This window comes from Panonychus citri, unplaced genomic scaffold, assembly GCF_014898815.1.
Source record: "Panonychus citri isolate SS breed McGregor unplaced genomic scaffold, ASM1489881v1 Contig00063, whole genome shotgun sequence".
Classification (NCBI taxonomy): domain Eukaryota; kingdom Metazoa; phylum Arthropoda; class Arachnida; order Trombidiformes; family Tetranychidae; genus Panonychus; species Panonychus citri.
The window spans coordinates 544073-563846 of NW_026515468.1; the positions used below are offsets into that span (position 1 = coordinate 544073).

Sequence of the window (19774 nt, forward strand, 5' to 3'; positions counted from 1 at the left end):
TGGTTTCTCTATCATTGACTTTTTTTATTTGATTGTTGACTGAAAGCAATCAAGTTAAACAATTTGTTTGATACATTTACTTGATTAATTGATGACATTTTAAATTGTTATTATTATTATCATTGGTTAATTGGGATTGAATTGATTATTGTTGGCTTTAAACCAAATTCATTGATTTAATAACAAATTAAAAGTTTTACTCTTTGATTGTGATCAACAATTCATTAATCATACTTTTCATCATCATGTTGAAAATAGTTATCATCAGTTAATCATGATGATAATCAGCATTATTTTCAATTCCAATGTTGTCTAAATTTTGTCAATTTGCCATTGAATTTATTTTTAATCAACGACAATTAGCTAATCATTGACAAATATTTTTTCCTTGGAAAAATTTATTTTCCCCAATAATCACATAAGAATAACTTTTAATTCAATTGCCGATTATTAATCTACTATATTAACAGTTAATTGTTTACAATAATCTTACATTGTAGTTAACTAAATGATTTGTTATTTTCCAATCCTCATGAGAGGTTAATTGTAACAATCAACATTGGAAAGGGTTGAAAATTATACCAACATGATCACTATCACCACAATTAGATGATTATTATTACTTGTAAAGCTATTATTAAATTGCTATCATTAACTAAATTGATTGTATAACCTTAATTGTAAATGTTATCTTTACTCTCAATGGTAATTAGTTAATTGTTACACATTGAGCTTATGTTTTATTATGTATCATTAAATATCAACTGTAATATTATATTGTGATTACTTTTGATTGTTAGGATTGAAAAAAAACTTCACAACTCAGATCATAACAATCAATTGATTGGCGATGATGAAAAACCTAAAAATAAATCAATCAGCAATCAATAAATTGCTATTATTAGTTTTCTAACATGAAACAATCAAATGTTACCCTTTGATTGGTGAATGTTAAACTGATATTAATGATTGTTGTTGATTGGTAATGATTAAGATAATCATGTAACTGAATAAGAACCATGTTAATCTTAAATTGTTGGTGAAAGTTGTTAAATTGTTTGAATTGATTTGTTGCTAATTAGAAAAAAATTTTTGCTCGATAATCACAATGAGTTTTTTTTTATCGTTGTTCTTATGCCAGGATTAGTTGATCATATTTTTTGTTTTCTTTCAACTTTTCATCCTCATCTTCTTCCTGTAATCTCATCTTCATCCTCATCCTCATCATCACCATCTTCATCTTCATCTTCATCCTGAGGATGAGAATTCAGGATGAGGCAAGAAGAGAATAGAAAAAAATAATATTCTTTTTGTTTTATTTTCTTTCTCTCTCTCCAAAAGTAAAACGATCTTCGTTCATGAGGAAACAGAGAAGAAGATGAGGAAGAGAAGACAAAGAAGACTAATATAGATTGTATAGTAATTCATCTTTCTCTGGGTCATCAGACATCCTCCTCCATCATCATCATCATCATCATCATCTTCATCACCATGACTCTTATCCACACCTTTCTCCTTCCTCCAAACCATAGATCAACCCAAAGTGACTTGCACCGTCTCTCCCACCTTCAAATTGACATGATAACTATTCCTGTCCCTCCTTTCATCATCACCATCCTCATCCTCATCCTCATCATCCTAATCCTCATCTTCACCTTTTTAGCATCTTTCCACTCCCCCACCACCAGCAATGTCTTTAAATGTTTAAGAAAAAAACATTTTCCTCTCCACGATCAAGATGAACCAAAATGATGATTCTAAAAAAAGGTGACATTTACCTTTGTATATGTTTACTATTCCAGGATGATGAATGATAAACAGATCAATATCTCCATCATCTTCATCCTCATCCTCATCATCATCATATTATCATCTTTCAATACGTTTCATCCTTATAAAATGCTTAAGGTGGGAATTGAGATGCAGAAATATATAAATATGAAATGATGAAACTCAATACTTTGCAAATCAATATCATCAAATCATTTCCATTGCTTATATTTAATAAAATCTAAATTGTTTTCAATTTGATTGTAACAATTTAGACATATTGATTGTTGATGATTTCGTTTTAAATTTTGCATTAAATTATTGACTTTTCTTTTGGCTATTAACAGTTATAATTATAATATAAAACTAATGATTAGTTTAATAACAGTTGAATATTAATTACGAGACAATAATAATATGTAATTAGGTTAATTGTTTTTACGTTCACTTTTAATTGTGATAATTTATTTCATCTTATAATGAATTCACTTAAATTATTAACATTTTTCTTGTAATATAATTATCAAGGTTAATTGTGACCAAAAATAAATATCTAATTGTTATAATTAACTGGAATATATAATTAAAAGATATCACTTATCTTGCTAATCAATGAGATATTTATTTTCTTATATTGATTCAATTAGATTGTTAATTAAACACTTATATTATTATTTGTACTAACAATCAACCTTTAATTAAGTTGTCAAGGGTAACCAGACAATTTGATTATCAATTAACTGATTATTTCAGCTTAAAATTAACCCAAATTTAAATTGTTTCTCAAAGTGCTAATCAAATTAAAAGTAAATCAATAAGAGTAAGAAAAAGTGATGAGATGAGAATCAAATTAACTAACAATCTAAAATTGACAGAATATGAGAATGAAAGTTATAACAATTAATAGAAATGGTCAAGAATCAAGATGAGGGTCAAGAGATGAAGATGACCAATGGTAATCAATGGATAGTCGATGGTCAAATGGTTAATCATCAAGTCACGAGTCGTTAACAATCAGCAGAAATAAAGTTAAATCAAACTTATTGTTTACTTTTTTTCTCATTGATATTTTCACCATCTTCGTCCATTAATATCAAATGTTTATCCTTTTTCATATTAAAACTAACAGAATGTAACTTATCATCATCATCATCATCATCATCATCATGATCATCATCATGGTTCCAGGAAAATGATAATAGATCCTGAAAAGAAAAGGAAGAAAAAAAAATTGTATAGATATAAAAATGAACTTCTATTGGTCATCTCATTGTAAAGGGTCAGTTACTAATATCTATTAGATTATTGATGCTGGAAAGATGAGGATGAAGATGAGGATGATGATAATGATGAAGAATAAATTTTTGGACCATCTGAAGATTTATCATCACCATGCAAAGCCATCAGTCATCCCTGATGAGTTAACATTCATGATACTGATTTTTTTCCCATGAAAAAGGATAAAAGTTAAGAGATTGACTTTTCCACTTTTTCCTCTTCTTCCTTCATCACTTTGACCATTGCCCAGTATATTTTTATGGTCACATCTACACACAGATTAAACTGATAGAACTTTTTTCTCTCTTCCTTTTCATCCTCATCATCTTCAGTTTAATATCAACATTGATCAACAATAACCAACAACCTTCAACTCTTGATGACAGTTAACCGTTTGAATGGTAACCCATTATTTTTATATTCAGTCTGTGACTTTTTTTTACTTCATATTGATAACAGTTCCCTTGGAGACTCTGATAATCAATGATGATGACGTTGGATGATGATAATAATAGTAAATGATGAGGAAGATGATGGAAGATGATAATCAAATTTGTAACTTTGTTAACGTTTGCAAAAGATGCTAATACTTTGCAATCCCATTATAATTTACTATTCAATAAGTTCACATGATTGGATTTTTTTTCTTCCTTTTTCTTATTCAATTATTAACCAATTAAATTGTGAATGTAACAATTAACTGTTTACCTGTTGTCGGGCATTAATCAATAAATTCATTGTTGAGAAGAAGAAGAAAAAAAAAGTTAACAATCAATAATCAAATGTAATGAGAAGAGGGATTAAGATTAAGATTTGGTGACGGGAAAAATGATTATAAAGGTGAGAAGATGATGAGGAAGACAAAGGTTAAGAAGATGAAGATGAGCAGGAGGATGAATAGAAAATAAATCCTTCATCATTTGTTTGAACCTTCAGGGAGTGAATTCAGGGAACGATATATAATCTGTTATGTTGAATGAGATTAAAATTGTCTCTGGAACATTTTATTACCTTTAGATTAGGTTTTAATTAGCTTATTGATTGTCATTCTTACCTTGACAATCAGGTATTTTTTTAAGCCTCGACTCATATGAAGTTACCTTTACCTGAGACTTTTATTGATCCCGTTTAAGAATTGAACCGAAATTTCAATTACGATTAACCTTTGATGCAAAAGTAGTGATTGAAATTCAGATTAACCAGTTAATTAATTTTACTATCGAAATTGTCTATTCAATTGTGAATTTTTCTGTTGGTTTTCAGGAGATTTTCATGATTAGATGAATTCTTATTCCATCTGAGTTGATAATCACTTTTTTCTTCTGTTTATTCAGTGGACAGAATTGGAATTAGAATTGGAATAGTTTCTCATCTAATTGTTTACACTTTTTTTTCTTCTTTTTTTGTTTGGGTGTGGGTAAGAAAATCTCTCTCTCGGTGTGCAAGAGAAAGAGAGAGAAAATTGATCTGAAAGTTCTGACAGAATTGAGGTTAATCGAAATTCAGTTGAGGAGCAACTTTAACCTTTATCATTTTTATCAATCATTTTTAGAACTTTTCAGTTCGAAGAGAAAAATGAAACCAGAATACGAAAAGAGAGACAAGTGAAACCTAGAAAGTTGTTTGTCTAAAATTTCGTGGTTCCTATGATTTCGTTATCATCATGTTGATGATAATCATGATGATCATGATGATGAGCATAATCTCAGTAACAATAACAACAAAACTATCAAATGATTTTCAATGATTGTTCATCTTCAAGGATCAAAAATGTGTGTGAAAAAAATACTTTCACCATGGGATCAGTTTTCCTCTTTCAATAACAATAATCATCTTTATCTTCATCATCAACAACATGATCAGAATCATCATCACCCAGTCTACATGAGGTTTTCCACCAAAAGGGAAAAATTATTATTAGAAAAGCTTTTCAATTCCAAGAATCAGAATCAAATGATGATCTCAGGGCGAAGATAGTTGATTTGTTCAATATCAATTCATTCAGGAGATTCAGTTAACTGATAATCAATTTTGATTACATTTTAACTGTAAATTGTAGCAATCATATAATTTACCGTTATTCATATTCATTGGATCACCAATAATGAGAAAATATCATTCCCATTGTCAGGGTGAATTTTTCAGGTTCCATTGAGAAGGTGATGAATTACTCTGAACAAATTGAAATTCATCATGAAATATATTAATAAATTCAATTGTCATGACAACTCATTTCCAGATGACTTATCATTTAAATGTAAACAATATCAGCGCCATGATAATTGATGAAATTCAGTAATTGAGTAAAACTGAATTGCATGTTAATCATTATCATGATGGAGGTAAAAAAATTTCTTCCTGTAAATGACTTTGATTATCTGATTAAATTTGATAATCTAATATACAATTAACATGAGAATGACAATGATTTATTATAACAATCAGTTAAATCAACTTGAACATCTAACTGATTGTCAGAATTTACGTTTTCTTTGAAATAAATAATAAGAGAGAGGAAAAAAATTCTCATCAATAGTTTAAGTTTATCTTTCGAGAGAAAATTGTGAAGACAGAATTTCAGAATTATCTCTTCATGATGATCATTATTATTACTATTCAATTTAATTTCTCTTCTTTCTTGTCATCATCATCATCATCTTGTTTTACATCATCATCAAGAAGATTGAAAAGTCTCAAGAGGAATCATCTACATGAGAATCTTGAGTTTCATCTGTTGTTATTATCTCCATGAATTGGAACCAGAATTTTATCCTGAACCGAAAACAACTCAAGTTGTTCTCTCTCTCTAAAAAAAGGTAGCATGATTATCATGAAGATGATGATAAACAAGGATGATAAATGAAAATAGAATGACAAAAGTAAAGAGGAAATGAAATGATAAACAATAACAAGCAAAATGTAATCAGTTTATAATCAGAATAAATTGTTTCATTTCATCAACTGAAATGGATCATAAATCAATAGTTAATTGTGACCAGAGAAAGTTAATTAAAATAATCAATTTGGATTTAAATAAATGTTACCATCGGATTACAATTGAATTTGATAAACATTCAATTTAATTGTAATCAAAATCTGATGGAAAATTAAATCTAATAATAAATTGATTGAATTTTGTTTCTCTGCTAAATGATTAAACATGAAAGTATTAATAAATTAATCAATTGGGATTCCAATTGAATTGTTATATTTTTTTTCAAGGTAACAATTTAAACCTATTTTGATTATTTTTCTCGTGAATTTTAAATTGTCATCATGATAAACAATTTAATCAATATTCAGAATTTTAAAATTGCACCTGAATATTTATCATGAATAATACAAAATGTTAAATTAATTTCTGAATAATAATGATAATACATTTTGATTACATGTTAACCAGATTGTTAATTGTTGATTAACAATTAACTGAGAGTAAGATGATTAATTTGCTGATGATGACCATTGTGATCAAGATGATTGTTACAATTTCTAAATCACTTGATTCATCATCTTCTTTAATCATCTTTTTCTCATCATTAAGAAATAATAATAATTTTCTTTCTGATATTATCATGGATTTTCAATGGTTTCAATCAATTTTTCATGATAAGCATAATAAATTATCAAGAGATTGACAGGAAAATGAGTTTTTCAAATGATTATCAGGATTGTGATGTTAATATATTGATCATGATCATCATGTTAATCATAGTATCATTAAGATATTATCTCTAACCAGAATATTACATTCAACTTCAATTGCATACAACAAATTCATCATGTATTTATAATGATTATCATGACGATCATCTTCATGATGATCATCATGAGGATTTCAATGAATTGAAATGATATTAAAGCTCCACAATTGAGAAAATATTATTATTCTGAAATGTAGTTCATTGAAATCCTGATTATGATTTACATTTTTTCCCTTCATTTGATCAATGATTGAATGTCAAATGTTTGTTCATCTAATGGGAAATTGGGTTAACCATGAAAAGTACATCCAATCATTACCATAAATCACAATTTAAATTATCGTCAGTATTGTTATCCTTAAGACTCACTGGTAACACTTGATTGCCTCGGGCTTTTAAATTACTTCTTCCATTAATCAGATCAATCCATGTGATTTTTAATATAATTTTTTCTCCTTTTAAATTTACCACAATTTAACTGCAACATATTTCAGCTTCTTAATCATTATATTAAAATTCGTATGGTTTATTGTTGATTTTAACGTTCATCAATCCAAGCATTTTGAAAGATTCAATCCCAGTCACAATCTCTTTTGATAGATATAAACTATTAGTTGATCATTATGATAATTAATAGATAATATATTGATTTGATTGTGTGTGTGTATACGTTGATTTGTTGATCAAGTTCATTGTTTATTAATAGTTGTCTTAGTTTACTATTAATATTTTTCCCACTTGCACCGAGTTGATTGATTGATTGTAGGTGTAAGTTTATTGTGTTGGTTAGTTAATTGTTGTTGGTCTATTTTTGATTTTTTCACTTCCATTTTGGTAAATTGTTACATTTTCTCTCTATTGTATTACTCATGATCACTGAAAGTTTGATTAATTGTTGAAATAGTGAAGAAAAAAATAATAATTAATAATTCATTGATCATCGTCTACCAACATTATAATCATGATTATTGTTGAGATTGTCTATTTGATCACTTTGATTTTGTATTTAGATACTTTGAGTTAATTGTTGTCTTCATCATCTCATTTGATTTTATGTTTTTCGGATTAACAATTGTATTAGATGTTAACATAATGTTGTTGGTTGATTGAACCTGATTAATGGTTGACAGACCGACGATCATATCAACATCCATTTCTGAGATAATACAGTTTGCTTATCAAATTTCATCCCAATCGATGATGATGATTATTGTTATTGACTGATGATGATGAAGATGGCGAAGCAGAAAACAATGAGATGGTGATGATAATGATCCCAAGAACAGGAAGAAACCATTCACAATGATGGATAAGTTGATGAGAAGAAGATGATGAATAGTAAAAGATTCATGGAGATGAAAATAAAACTTTCACTATTGATTGTTGGTCCAATGAAAACTGATTATCTTCAATTGAATGAGAAGAGAGAAAAAAATTTCTCTTCATCTTTCCATTACTTTGGATGAGTAAACAGAGGATGAATGTTGAAGGATGATGATGATATCTTTTCCATGGGGATATATTGATGAATGATTAAATGTTAACTTGATTTGCAAAAAAAAATACACAAAAACTATTTAAACAAGTAATCAACTGAATTAAGGAAGATATTGTAAGGCCTGGGAAAAGGCATAAAAGTTGTGGATTAAATTTAGAAATTCGAAGAAAAGGTAAACGAATGGTCATCAAGATTGGGATTAAGATTGAATCATTGTATCTTTAAGGACATAAATGAGATAAAATAGTAAGCGCAAGGTTAAAGATTGACCCCATAAATTACTCTCATTAAAGTCAGACTTGTCAGATTTTATGATAATTTATCGTCAGACCCTGAACTGACGGTCATTAATGTCAGACCCTAACCCTGAGTTATGACCTTTATCAGAGTAACCATCTGCCGTGACCTTAAGTGCATGTTCCCTTCCCCTTCCTTTGTTTGGTTTGAGGATAAAGAGAGAGAGAAAGAGTTCAGATTGAAAATAGATCAACATCAGTTTGTTTGACTCAAATTTGGTTTCAGTTTTAAGTCTATTTTGTGCTTTGTTTTTTCAGTTTAATTAAAGTTTGGTTTAAATAGACTAACGTTTTATATTTTCTTTCTCACCTTAATCACCTTAAATCATTTAATCATTTGTTTTCTTTCAACATTAATTTTGTGACAAAATGGAGGTCCCACCGAGAGCTTTCAATTGAAAGCCTCCAGAACTTGTGCTTCATTTAGTTATTTTAATTATTAGTGAAATTTTGTGCTCTTCCTCTTTATACGTGGAGTTCGTGATCATCATTTGTGAAAACAACTTTTGTTATGTCAAGTTATGTGTTAATTAAAATTTTGGTCTGACAACAGACTAAAAAGTGCCACACCCTGAGTTTCTTTGTGTTTTTATCCACTAATTAATTTAAAAATTCTGTTCGATTTGTGAACTTTGGGTAAAACTATCATCGAAAAATCATAAACTGATCAACAATCACCTCTAATTAATCTTTTGTGAACAATTAAGATACTCGGTCTGACTAAGTGAGTCTGACTGGAAAGTCTGACAATATCCAATCGAAATATCTCAACCTTGTGAAAAGAAAAACAATTAACTAATTTTTTTTTTTCTGAATCATTGAGTAAACAAACAGGTTTTCCACGACTAATCGTTTATGATACGATCAAAATCTCTAGATTTTTTAAGCGTTAACTCAATAAAAGATTCACTTGAACGGCTGTTCATCATGAGTGATCATGAAATAAAAGACATCAAACCCAATGTGGTCGCTGTACCAAGGGGTCCAAAGATTGAATATTTCGATGGAAGTATTTCTTCTCAAGTTTTAAAGTTTATTGACAAATTCGAATCTTTGGCCAAATTTTATAATTGGTCTGAGAGTGAGAAACTATCCAGAATCGGTTTATATCTTGAGGATTCAGCTCAGTCCTGGTATAAACAAGAAATTCTAAGCCGGTCTGATGATAAAATAACCTGGTCTGAGTTTGTGGAGACATTTAAAGAAACCTTTTTGCCTTCATCATATGACGATTTTTTGATTGATCAACTCAATAATCGAAAACAAGAACCTCAAGAACCAGTAACCAGGTACATCATCGATGTTAAAGAGTTATGTTTAAAGATCAATAATAAGATGGAAGAAACTGAGATTCTAAGACACTTATTCAAAGGTGTTCGGTCAAGTTTAAAATCATCTCTTTATGCTGCTAAGCCTCAGACCGTCAGTGAATTTCGCGAACATGCGAAAAACCTGGAAAAAGGTTGTCAGACCCAGGGATCGTCTGACGAAATCGCTGAATTGAGAAAGCTCATCCAGGAATTATTGATTAAGAATAACAACAAAAATTATTCAACTCCTAAACACCAGGTTTATCACGCTATGGTGGCTCAACCAGCAGAACGAACGACTGACAATAAGCCAATTTGTTATTATTGTAAGAAACCCGGCCATTTTAAAGCTAATTGCCCAAAACTTTTGGCTAAACATCAACAACAAGGTCAAAATAATGGTGGATTTCTTCCACCTGTTCAACAGCCTTATCCTATCAACCCTTATCCAGTTAACTCTAATTTCCCGAATGGTCTCAATCAGTTTTATCCCCGTCAGACCACATATCAATATCGATTCCCTCCTCGAGCGGTCATTGCTAATAACCCCGGTCTGTACTATGGTCAACAAAGGTTCGTTCCACCTCAACAGTTTCAAGCTAATTATCCACCTCTTCCACCCCCGATAGCCCTAAATCCTCCACCCCAATCAAGTTCAAGTGGAAGTTCGTCAGACCAACCGACTGCTCCTAATTCACGAGTTAATAATGTGAATGGTGAGTCTGATTTATATGTATTCACCGATGCTTGGATTGATGATAAACCAGTTAAATGTATCATTGATTCTGGATCAGCGGTATCAATCGCTAAACTTTCCTCAGTGCCAAAACCGCAACTGATTCGTCACTACGAAGGGCCTCGAGTCCTTTCCGCTAGTGGTCATCATCTTCCTATTCTGGGAAAAACCAGAAGTTTAGTTAAAGTGACTGGTGTTCCGATTTCTTTATGGACAAATTTACTCGTCGTTTCGGACGATTTCAACTATCCTCTACTCTTGGGTAACAACTTTAATCGACCCGCCGGAGTCAAACTGGACCTTGGAAAAATGCAGATCCACCAAACCAATATCACCATGGAAGATAAGTCTGACAATAACTTTTTAGTTAACTTTAATAATTGTTCACCCTCTTTGGGTTATCAACAAGAAAATGATGAGGGATTAGTTCCTCTTGATGTAAATCAATGTATTGTACAAACTGAAACCAATTTTAGGTGTTTAGGTCTGAGACTTGAAACAATTGGTGAAGAGGGTGAAAGTTTTTATTCTCTTGTACCCTCAAACTTACAATATAACCCAGTTGACCCTCTCCCGCATGTATCCAATCCAAGTATTAATCATTTGGAAACTCAGGTTGGTAATCAAGATGATCAGTCTGACAACTATTTATCGTCAGACCATGGTCAAGAAAATGAATTTCCGAGAGAGAAAAAATCTCAAGATATTGAGAAAGAAAATTTAAATACTTTGATATTAGATCATTTGAATGAGGAAGAAAAAGATCAAATGTTTACTCTTCTTCAAGATTTTCTCCCAACTTTGGCTTTCAGCCCTGAAAATTTAGGCCATTGTACTTTGTTTCCTCACTCAATTGATACTGGTGATCATCCACCGATTCGTAGTAATCCTTACCCTCGGTCTGAAGCTGAAAGAAAAGAGATCAATCGTCAGATCGATGAAATGATTGAACAAGGAGTCGTTCGAACTTCTTTTTCACCCTGGGCAAGTCCCATTGTATTAGTTGGTAAACCAGATGGAAGTAAGAGAATGTGTGTTGACCTTAGAAAGGTAAATTCAATTACGAAAAAAGATGTTTATCCTATGCCCAATATTGAAGTAATTTTATCATCTTTAAGAAAATGTTCTTATTTTACTGCTCTCGATTTAAATTCTGGTTATTGGCAATTAATTGTAAAACCGGATGATTGTCAAAAAACGGCATTTATCACTCAGGATGGGTTATATGAATTTATTCGTATGCCCTTTGGTCTCACCAATGCCCCTGCGACGTTCCAGAGAACGATGGACGTTGTATTAGCCGGTCTAAAATATAATCAGTGTTTAGTTTACTTAGATGATGTCATCATCTTTGGAGAGAGTTTCAACCAGTTATTAGAGAGAACCAGAAATGTTTTAAGTGCCCTTCAGACCGCCGGTCTGACCATCAAGGTGAAAAAATGTAAGTGGGCAGTAAGAGAAATGATCTTTTTAGGTCATGTTATTAGTGAAAAAGGGATCAGGACTGACCCAGAAAAAGTTCAAGACATTAAAAATTATCTTGCTCCGAAAGATATAACTGGAATTAGAAGTTTCATCGGTATGTCAGGTTATTATCGGAAGTTTATCCCTCGATTCAGTGAAATCGCTGAACCAATCACTCGCCTGACTCGTAAAGATACAAAATTTATTTGGGGTGAAGCTCAAGATTTAGCTTTTAATAAAATCAAAGAACTTCTGATTTCTGATCCAGTTCTGACTCATTTTAACCCGTCAGACCCAATTGAGATTCATTGTGATGCCTCAGGTATCGGTATCGGTGCTGTCCTTATGCACAAAATTGATAAGGAAGAAAGACCAGTTTGGTACGTGAGCCGACTCTTACACGATGCCGAGACTAGATATTCAACCACTGAAAAAGAGTGTTTGGCGATCGTTTTCGCCTTAGAAAAATTGAGGCAATTTATCTCAGGCCTTCATTTTACTGTATATACTGACCATCGGGCCCTCTGTTGGCTAAAGACCAAACAGAAACTTCCTGATCGGCTCCTCAAGTGGGCCATTCAACTCGAACAATATTCGTTCGATATTGTATATAAAACAGGGAAAACTAATGTTGTAGCTGATTATTTATCCCGGAACCCTGTCAGACCAATGGGACAATTTGTCGAACCATTGGAAAAATACGAAATTAATTTACTCAGCCATGATGATAAAGATATTATCAGCAAACAACGAAAAGATCCCGAATTAAATAAACTAATTAACGCTCTAAATAACCCCGAGGATAATCCCTTGATCCTTTGTCCAAATTTTATCATTAAAGATGAAAAGTTATATAAATTAATTGGAAAAGAGTCAGGCCCCGGTTTAGTTTTATGTGTACCTAAGAAGATGGTAAAGGAAATCGTAGCCTCTTTTCATGATGACCCGATCTCAGGTCATTTAGGTTTTGATAAAACTTACAATAAAGTTAAGAGTCGTTATTGGTGGTCTGACCTACGGTCTGACGTTAAAGATTATGTTGACACGTGTCGTCATTGTCAAGGCAAGAAAGCCGAAACTAAAGCAGCCGCTGGACTTTTGTGTCCAATTAAAGTTGGCGGGCCTTTCGAGATGATAGGCATGGACCTATTAGGACCATTTCCCGTCTCCGGGAAAGGTAATCGTAATATAATTGTAGCCACCGATTATCTAACGAGATGGGCTGAATGTAAAGCCTTACCTAACGGCTCATCACAAGAGGTAGCGACTTTCTTTGCCGAGTCAATTGTTTGTCGTTATGGTGCTCCAAGGAAAGTTTTGACCGACCGAGGGAAGTGTTTTGAAAGTCAGTTCATGGAGAAAATCTATCAAATTTTTGCTTCCAAACACACTAGAACCACAGCCTATCATCCCGCCACCAACGGTCTGACGGAAAGATTTAACAAAACTTTGGCCACCATGTTATCAATGTTTGTCAATTCATCACATTCCGATTGGGACGATTATTTACCTTATGTATGTTTTGCTTACAACACCTCGACTCAGGCCTCAACTAAATATTCCCCATTCTTTTTACTACATGGATTCGAAGCAACGCTGCCTTCGGAAGTCGATCCCGCAACAATGGGTTGTGATAATGCGAGTCAATATGCTGAATTGGTGGAAACGATGTTGAAAGAGAAACGAGAACTCGCTCGAACCAATATTGAGCACAGTCAGGCCGCCAATAAATTACGTTATGATGCTCGACATCGACCTGTCATTTATCAACCTGGAGATAAAGTAATGGTTTATACTCCAAGGCGAAAAGTCGGGAGATCTGAAAAACTCTTACACTTTTTCTATGGTCCATATGTTGTAATTAACCGATGCGGTATAAACACTTACCGAGTTCGAGAAGATAATAATTCAGGTCGGTCAGATATTGTCCATGTTACTCGAATGAAACCCTATCGAGAACGATCATTGTCTCTTAATTCAGATGATGAAAGTGATGTTCAGAATTGGGATTTCATCTCATTTCCAATTGATGAGCCTCTAGAGGAAGATCTAGAATTACAATGGGATCCTAATTCGATTCCACCCGAGCCCGAAATGAATTGGTCTGACTTAGAACCTGTCAGACCCAGCCGGTCTGACGCCCAGATTCCTCTAGAAAGTGAGTCTGATGACGAAACTTTGTATCGCTTCCCGTCACCTGTCCCATCATTAAGTCCCCCACCCGTTGCTCAAGAGATTCGAAGATCTCAGAGAGTCCGAAAACCCCCAAATCGTTTAACTTATTTACTCCATTTATCATTATTATTCTTTATGTTTTTGTTATCATGTGAAGGTGCTTTCATCAAGGCCAATCCTTTAATTTGGCGACCGGCAACCACTCCAATTGTTAATGGTGCCGTCGAAGTTGATGTTAGTGTCAAATATTTTGAACCATGTACGAGTCTGACAGAGGCTTTAAAAGGTTATGATGTTGAACATACATTTATGGAGCATTGGTGTCGTCAGGCTTATGAAACTTCGTTCTTGAAACCGATCTCAAAAATGTGCCCAGATGTTAGGGATATGGTAGAAAGTAAAAATGAAATACGTCAGAAAAGATTTATCATCACTGGTACCGTCTTATTAGCGGTAGCAGCTGTCAGTCTAATCTCTCTGGGAATCGGTACAGTAGGTTTAGCAGTTTCAGCTTCATCTCGATCGGAGATAAATAAGATGAGAATCGAACTAGAAAAACAAGCTGAACAGGTTAAAAATATTTCAAGTAATCAACAAGTGTTCCGAGAAATGTTAGATAATCTTCAGGACCAAATTAAAGAGTTGCAAAAAGAGGTGAATGCTCAAAAAAAATTGTTCGTTAAATTAAAAACTGATATACCTGGTACCTCATTTACCATTGCTAGTGTTGTCTCTAACCTTCAGACCACGTTAATTCAGATGAAAACAGTCAGTCGGGCCTGGAAGAAAAATAAACTAAACCCGATGCTTTTCGATCTTTTGAATCTTACTTTACCTTGTGGTGCTGAATGTCCAATGGAAATGGTTTATTCAGCTGATTGTTATCATGATCCTCCAGCGCAGAGGCTGAGATTTGTAATTAATTTGAGAAAAATTGACACTCAGTCCAAGTTAATGGTCGCCGACCCCTTCACCCTGATCGATTATAATAAAACAACCGGTGAATTATGTAAATTGAAATACACCGGCCCAAAGTACGTAATTTATACACAGGATAAACAATGCGCTACTCCAGTGCATAGTTATCAGTCTGCGGAGACTGACACCATGGTCGTGGTACCTGAACATTCACATTGCACCGTTCCGATCGGAAATAGCTCATTAATGAATTGGCAAGATCATAATTGTGAAATTCGCCCCATTATTCAGGACAGTGAGATAATTCAGATTAAGCCTGTTGACACTCTCAATCTCATTTATTGTCCTGGCCTGACAATTGAAACTTACAATCGACTGATGAGTTGTCCTGAATTCCCATTCCAATTAAGTGCACAGGAAAAATTCACGGTTGGAAAATTTAAATATGAGACTGATCGATCGGCTATAAAAACAAATTTAAAATTTATTCCAGATGCTTCCGAAAAAATTAACTTCCAATTAATGCCTGATCTTCACGAATTTGACCCTGACGAAGTTCTGGAGTCACTCAAGGAACGTTACGTTCAATTAAAAGGTCAATTAAGACCCGTAAATATGTCAGACCCTCATTCATCATTCATTGGCCTGACAGAAATCATCATCATCATCATCCTCATCATCATCATCATCATGGGTCTGATAGTGTTTCAACGCAAAAGACGTAACCATCAGATTAGTATGAAAGGGACGCCGACGATTGTTGAAGAAATTCCATTACAATCAACTGATAAACATGATGTTGGTACAATTACTGGTGAGAAACCAAAGAAAGGGACGAGTCAAAAGTTCTTTCTATTGTCAGTCCTATTATGCTTACCCTTACCTGGACTGAGTCGGTCATTGAATGGTACTAACACCAATGTAATCGTAATTAAATACGGTGATCCCTGTGCTAGTTTAGAACGTCCAGATTCAGAGTATCGTTGTAAACGATTACTGGACGAAACTTTCATTTCTCCTCTTGAAACAATTTGTAACCTTAAACCAGAATTGAATCTTTTAAGTAAAGATTCATTTCCAAGTCTGACTCGAAGACGAAGATCAGAACTTGATGAATTAAAATTGTCAGCCCTTCAGACTAAGTTCATCATTATCAAGGAAAAGATCAAACGATTTTTAGTTGCTTGGTCAATGGGAGAAGTCTCCTATGGGCTATTAGTTGAAGCAGGTCTCGAAGTTTTGGTTAAAAATGATACCAATATGTTAAAATCGAAATTGAGGCCATTATTCTGTATGATCGATCGAAATTGTCGATTAATCACAGTCGGTTATATGGAAACAATTGATCAGACCCCAATTATTTGGCTCTTGTTTACTCTCATGATCCTCCTTGGTCTGATATTAATAATAATTATTCATCGTTATGTCAGTTCTAAGCCAGAGCCGAAAACTCTTGTAAATAAATCAGAGTCCTCATCAAGGGCATTGTATTCTAAGCCCAGGTTTCCTCGATGGGATTTTCCCCCACCACCTTGTATTTCTATTCAATAAGTTTTTCAAATTTAATCATTTTATCCTGGTCTGACCCCATTTTCACCGTCAGACCTTTGTAATTCAAGTCATTAGGCGTTCAGGTTATCAGTTTTACTCATATTTAATCACTCAATTTAATCCCAATCAATATTCAAATAATCAATCACGAAATTCATCATCAATTTTCAAGGTCTGACACCACTAATATTGGGAAATCACCGTCAGACCTCAAATATTCCATCAGATAATATGAAATTAGTATTCGAACTCTTCATAAACATCATCAGTTATATCTCTAATCATCATTAAAGAAAAAGAAAAATTGTCAGTTCTTGAAATTATAAGCGGACATACTCAGTCTGACGGAAAAGACCAGGTCTGACAGCCAAAAATAATTATTTTGATATAATTTATAATTCTTTTCAAGTTAAAATCAATTATATATCCTTAATTTAATTTAATTAATATTATTGGGTATTAAAAACACTGAAATAATCATTAATTAACAGTCAGACCATGAATTTAATCAAATTGCGGTAAAAATAATACATTCCGTGAAAATAGGGATCTTTTAGTAAAAATAGCCAGGATCCGGATCCGTATCTAATATCGGGATCCGATATCGATATCTATTCGGATCATAATAAAGAATCACCTGGAAAGAAAAGGTTAAAGGAAATAAATAGGGAAACAATTTTAATTTAATCTTATTCAAAAAAAAAAGAGAAAATTTTATTTTATTCGAAAAGAAAGAAAAATCATGAAAATCATGTTAATTTTTAGCAATTAATTAAAGCGCTTTAACCAAGCGTTGGTTGCCTTAGTGTTCATTCCTCGGGAATTGTCAATTTGCTTTGAATGATTGTAAGCCAAATGTTCAGCCAAATTTTGCCATCGTTTGGTTTCCTTGAAATTGACCAATTTACCACAAAATCTACATTTTAATTCATTTGGAGTGACATCAAAACCATCCCAAATCCCATAATCCATGTTTTTCATTATTTTATCGTGGAGCCAAGAAAATTTAGTTTGGTTAAGAGACAACAATTTGGTACACAACAAGTTCCGCCAAGTATCCTTATCCAGATTCATGTTGGATGAAAGTTCATCAGAACTTAGTCGTTTGATCACAACAGTTGGTTCTTCGAATTCATCGAATTCGACACAATCTAATAGATTGTTAATCAAGTTATTAATTTCACTCATTATAAAAAAAAACTGAGAAAAAGAAAGAAATAAACAAAACAATAAGTAAACAATACTGAGAGAAACAACTCAGGAAATGGAAGTGACCTGACACGGAAATGGAAGTGACCTGTGGTCAGAGGTTGACCACATAAGTGGCGCCACCTATTGATAAAAGTTGAAACTAATTTGAAAAGTGCGCGAAATTTAAATGGGTCTTAATGGTAAATCAATGGAAATAAAAGAAATCAATTGTTAGTCATAATTGAACGTAAGCGATGTCATCTGGTTATGAAAATTGGGCATTATTATGCAATTGAAGTTGACTTTCACTTTCAGAGACCAAGTATGAATCCAGTATCAGTGTCAGACCATATAATTAATTGTCAGACCCATTGTAAGATTGTCAGACTTACGTTTAGAATTAAGAAAATCAATCGTCCGAAAGGGACTTCGGTCTTTTCAAGGTGGAGAGAGATGTAAGGCCTGGGAAAAGGCATAAAAGTTGTGGATTAAATTTAGAAATTCGAAGAAAAGGTAAACGAATGGTCATCAAGATTGGGATTAAGATTGAATCATTGTATCTTTAAGGACATAAAATGAGATAAAATAGTAAGCGCAAGGTTAAAGATTGACCCCATAAATTACTCTCATTAAAGTCAGACTTGTCAGATTTTATGATAATTTATCGTCAGACCCTGAACTGACGGTCATTAATGTCAGACCCTAACCCTGAGTTATGACCTTTATCAGAGTAACCATCTGCCGTGACCTTAAGTGCATGTTCCCTTCCCCTTCCTTTGTTTGGTTTGAGGATAAAAGAGAGAGAGAAAGAAAGAGAGTTCAGATTGAAAATAGATCAACATCAGTTTGTTTGACTCAAATTTGGTTTCAGTTTTAAGTCTATTTTGTGCTTTGTTTTTTCAGTTTAATTAAAGTTTGGTTTAAATAGACTAACGTTTTATATTTTCTTTCTCACCTTAATCACCTTAAATCATTTAATCATTTGTTTTCTTTCAACATTAATTTTGTGACAATATTATTATTGATCAGATGGATGATTAAGAAATATCAACCATAATTATCTTGATCACTTTACTTTGTCCAATGCGAAAGATTATCTTGATTATAATCAAATCATAAGCAACCAAAGACATTATCATCTTTAACTGGGTAACTTGATAATCCAACCAGATTATCATGTAAAGATAACTGTTAATCAAAATACGTTATGATATTATATGATATTAAATTGTTACTAAATTTGTATATAAATTATTCAATAGTCAATCAGCTCAACGATGGTTAATAAACTTTGTCCTTTGAAGTAAAAATTGATCAATAAATCGGTGGATTTTTTATTGATTCAATTGTAAAGTGGATTGTGATGATTACGATTTATCGATTGATAGTAAATGTTGAATATTCACCAATAGATTGAAAATGAATTAAGACCAATTTTGGGTAAACCAATGGATCCTAATGGTCAATGGTTTAAATTGTTTCATGTGATTACCATTAATTTATTGGAGACAAAGATGAGAGGAGTAATTGATGATAAGAAGAAGATATTTATCTATGGTATCATCTCTTAACATGCAAAGGCCATTAGCAACAATGAAAACTGACCAATCGAGTGAGAATAAGGTACCAACCATAGGCAACAAAACAAAATGAAGGTGTTGAAAGGATGAAGATGACGATCAAGATGAAGATGAAGATTAAAGATGAAAGTAAATACACACATCTTCAAATGGCGATAATGATGATGACCCTCTTCATCCCTGGACCAATGATGAAGACGATGTTTACCAATACATAGACAAAAGCACATTTAAAGTCATTAATCAATTGGAACAAAAAAACACACAAAAGGTTAATGATAAGTAATAATAGTTAACACCACG

At 32.6% G+C, this 19774-nt stretch overlaps 1 protein-coding gene across 2 annotated transcripts in view; it reads left to right on the forward strand.

Annotated features, from left to right (window-relative positions):
* The window catches only part of LOC128386116 (DEP domain-containing protein DDB_G0279099-like), a 39590-nt gene that overhangs the window by 1918 nt on the left and 17898 nt on the right, over positions 1-19774 (forward strand). The gene's annotated exons all lie outside the window — the stretch shown is intronic.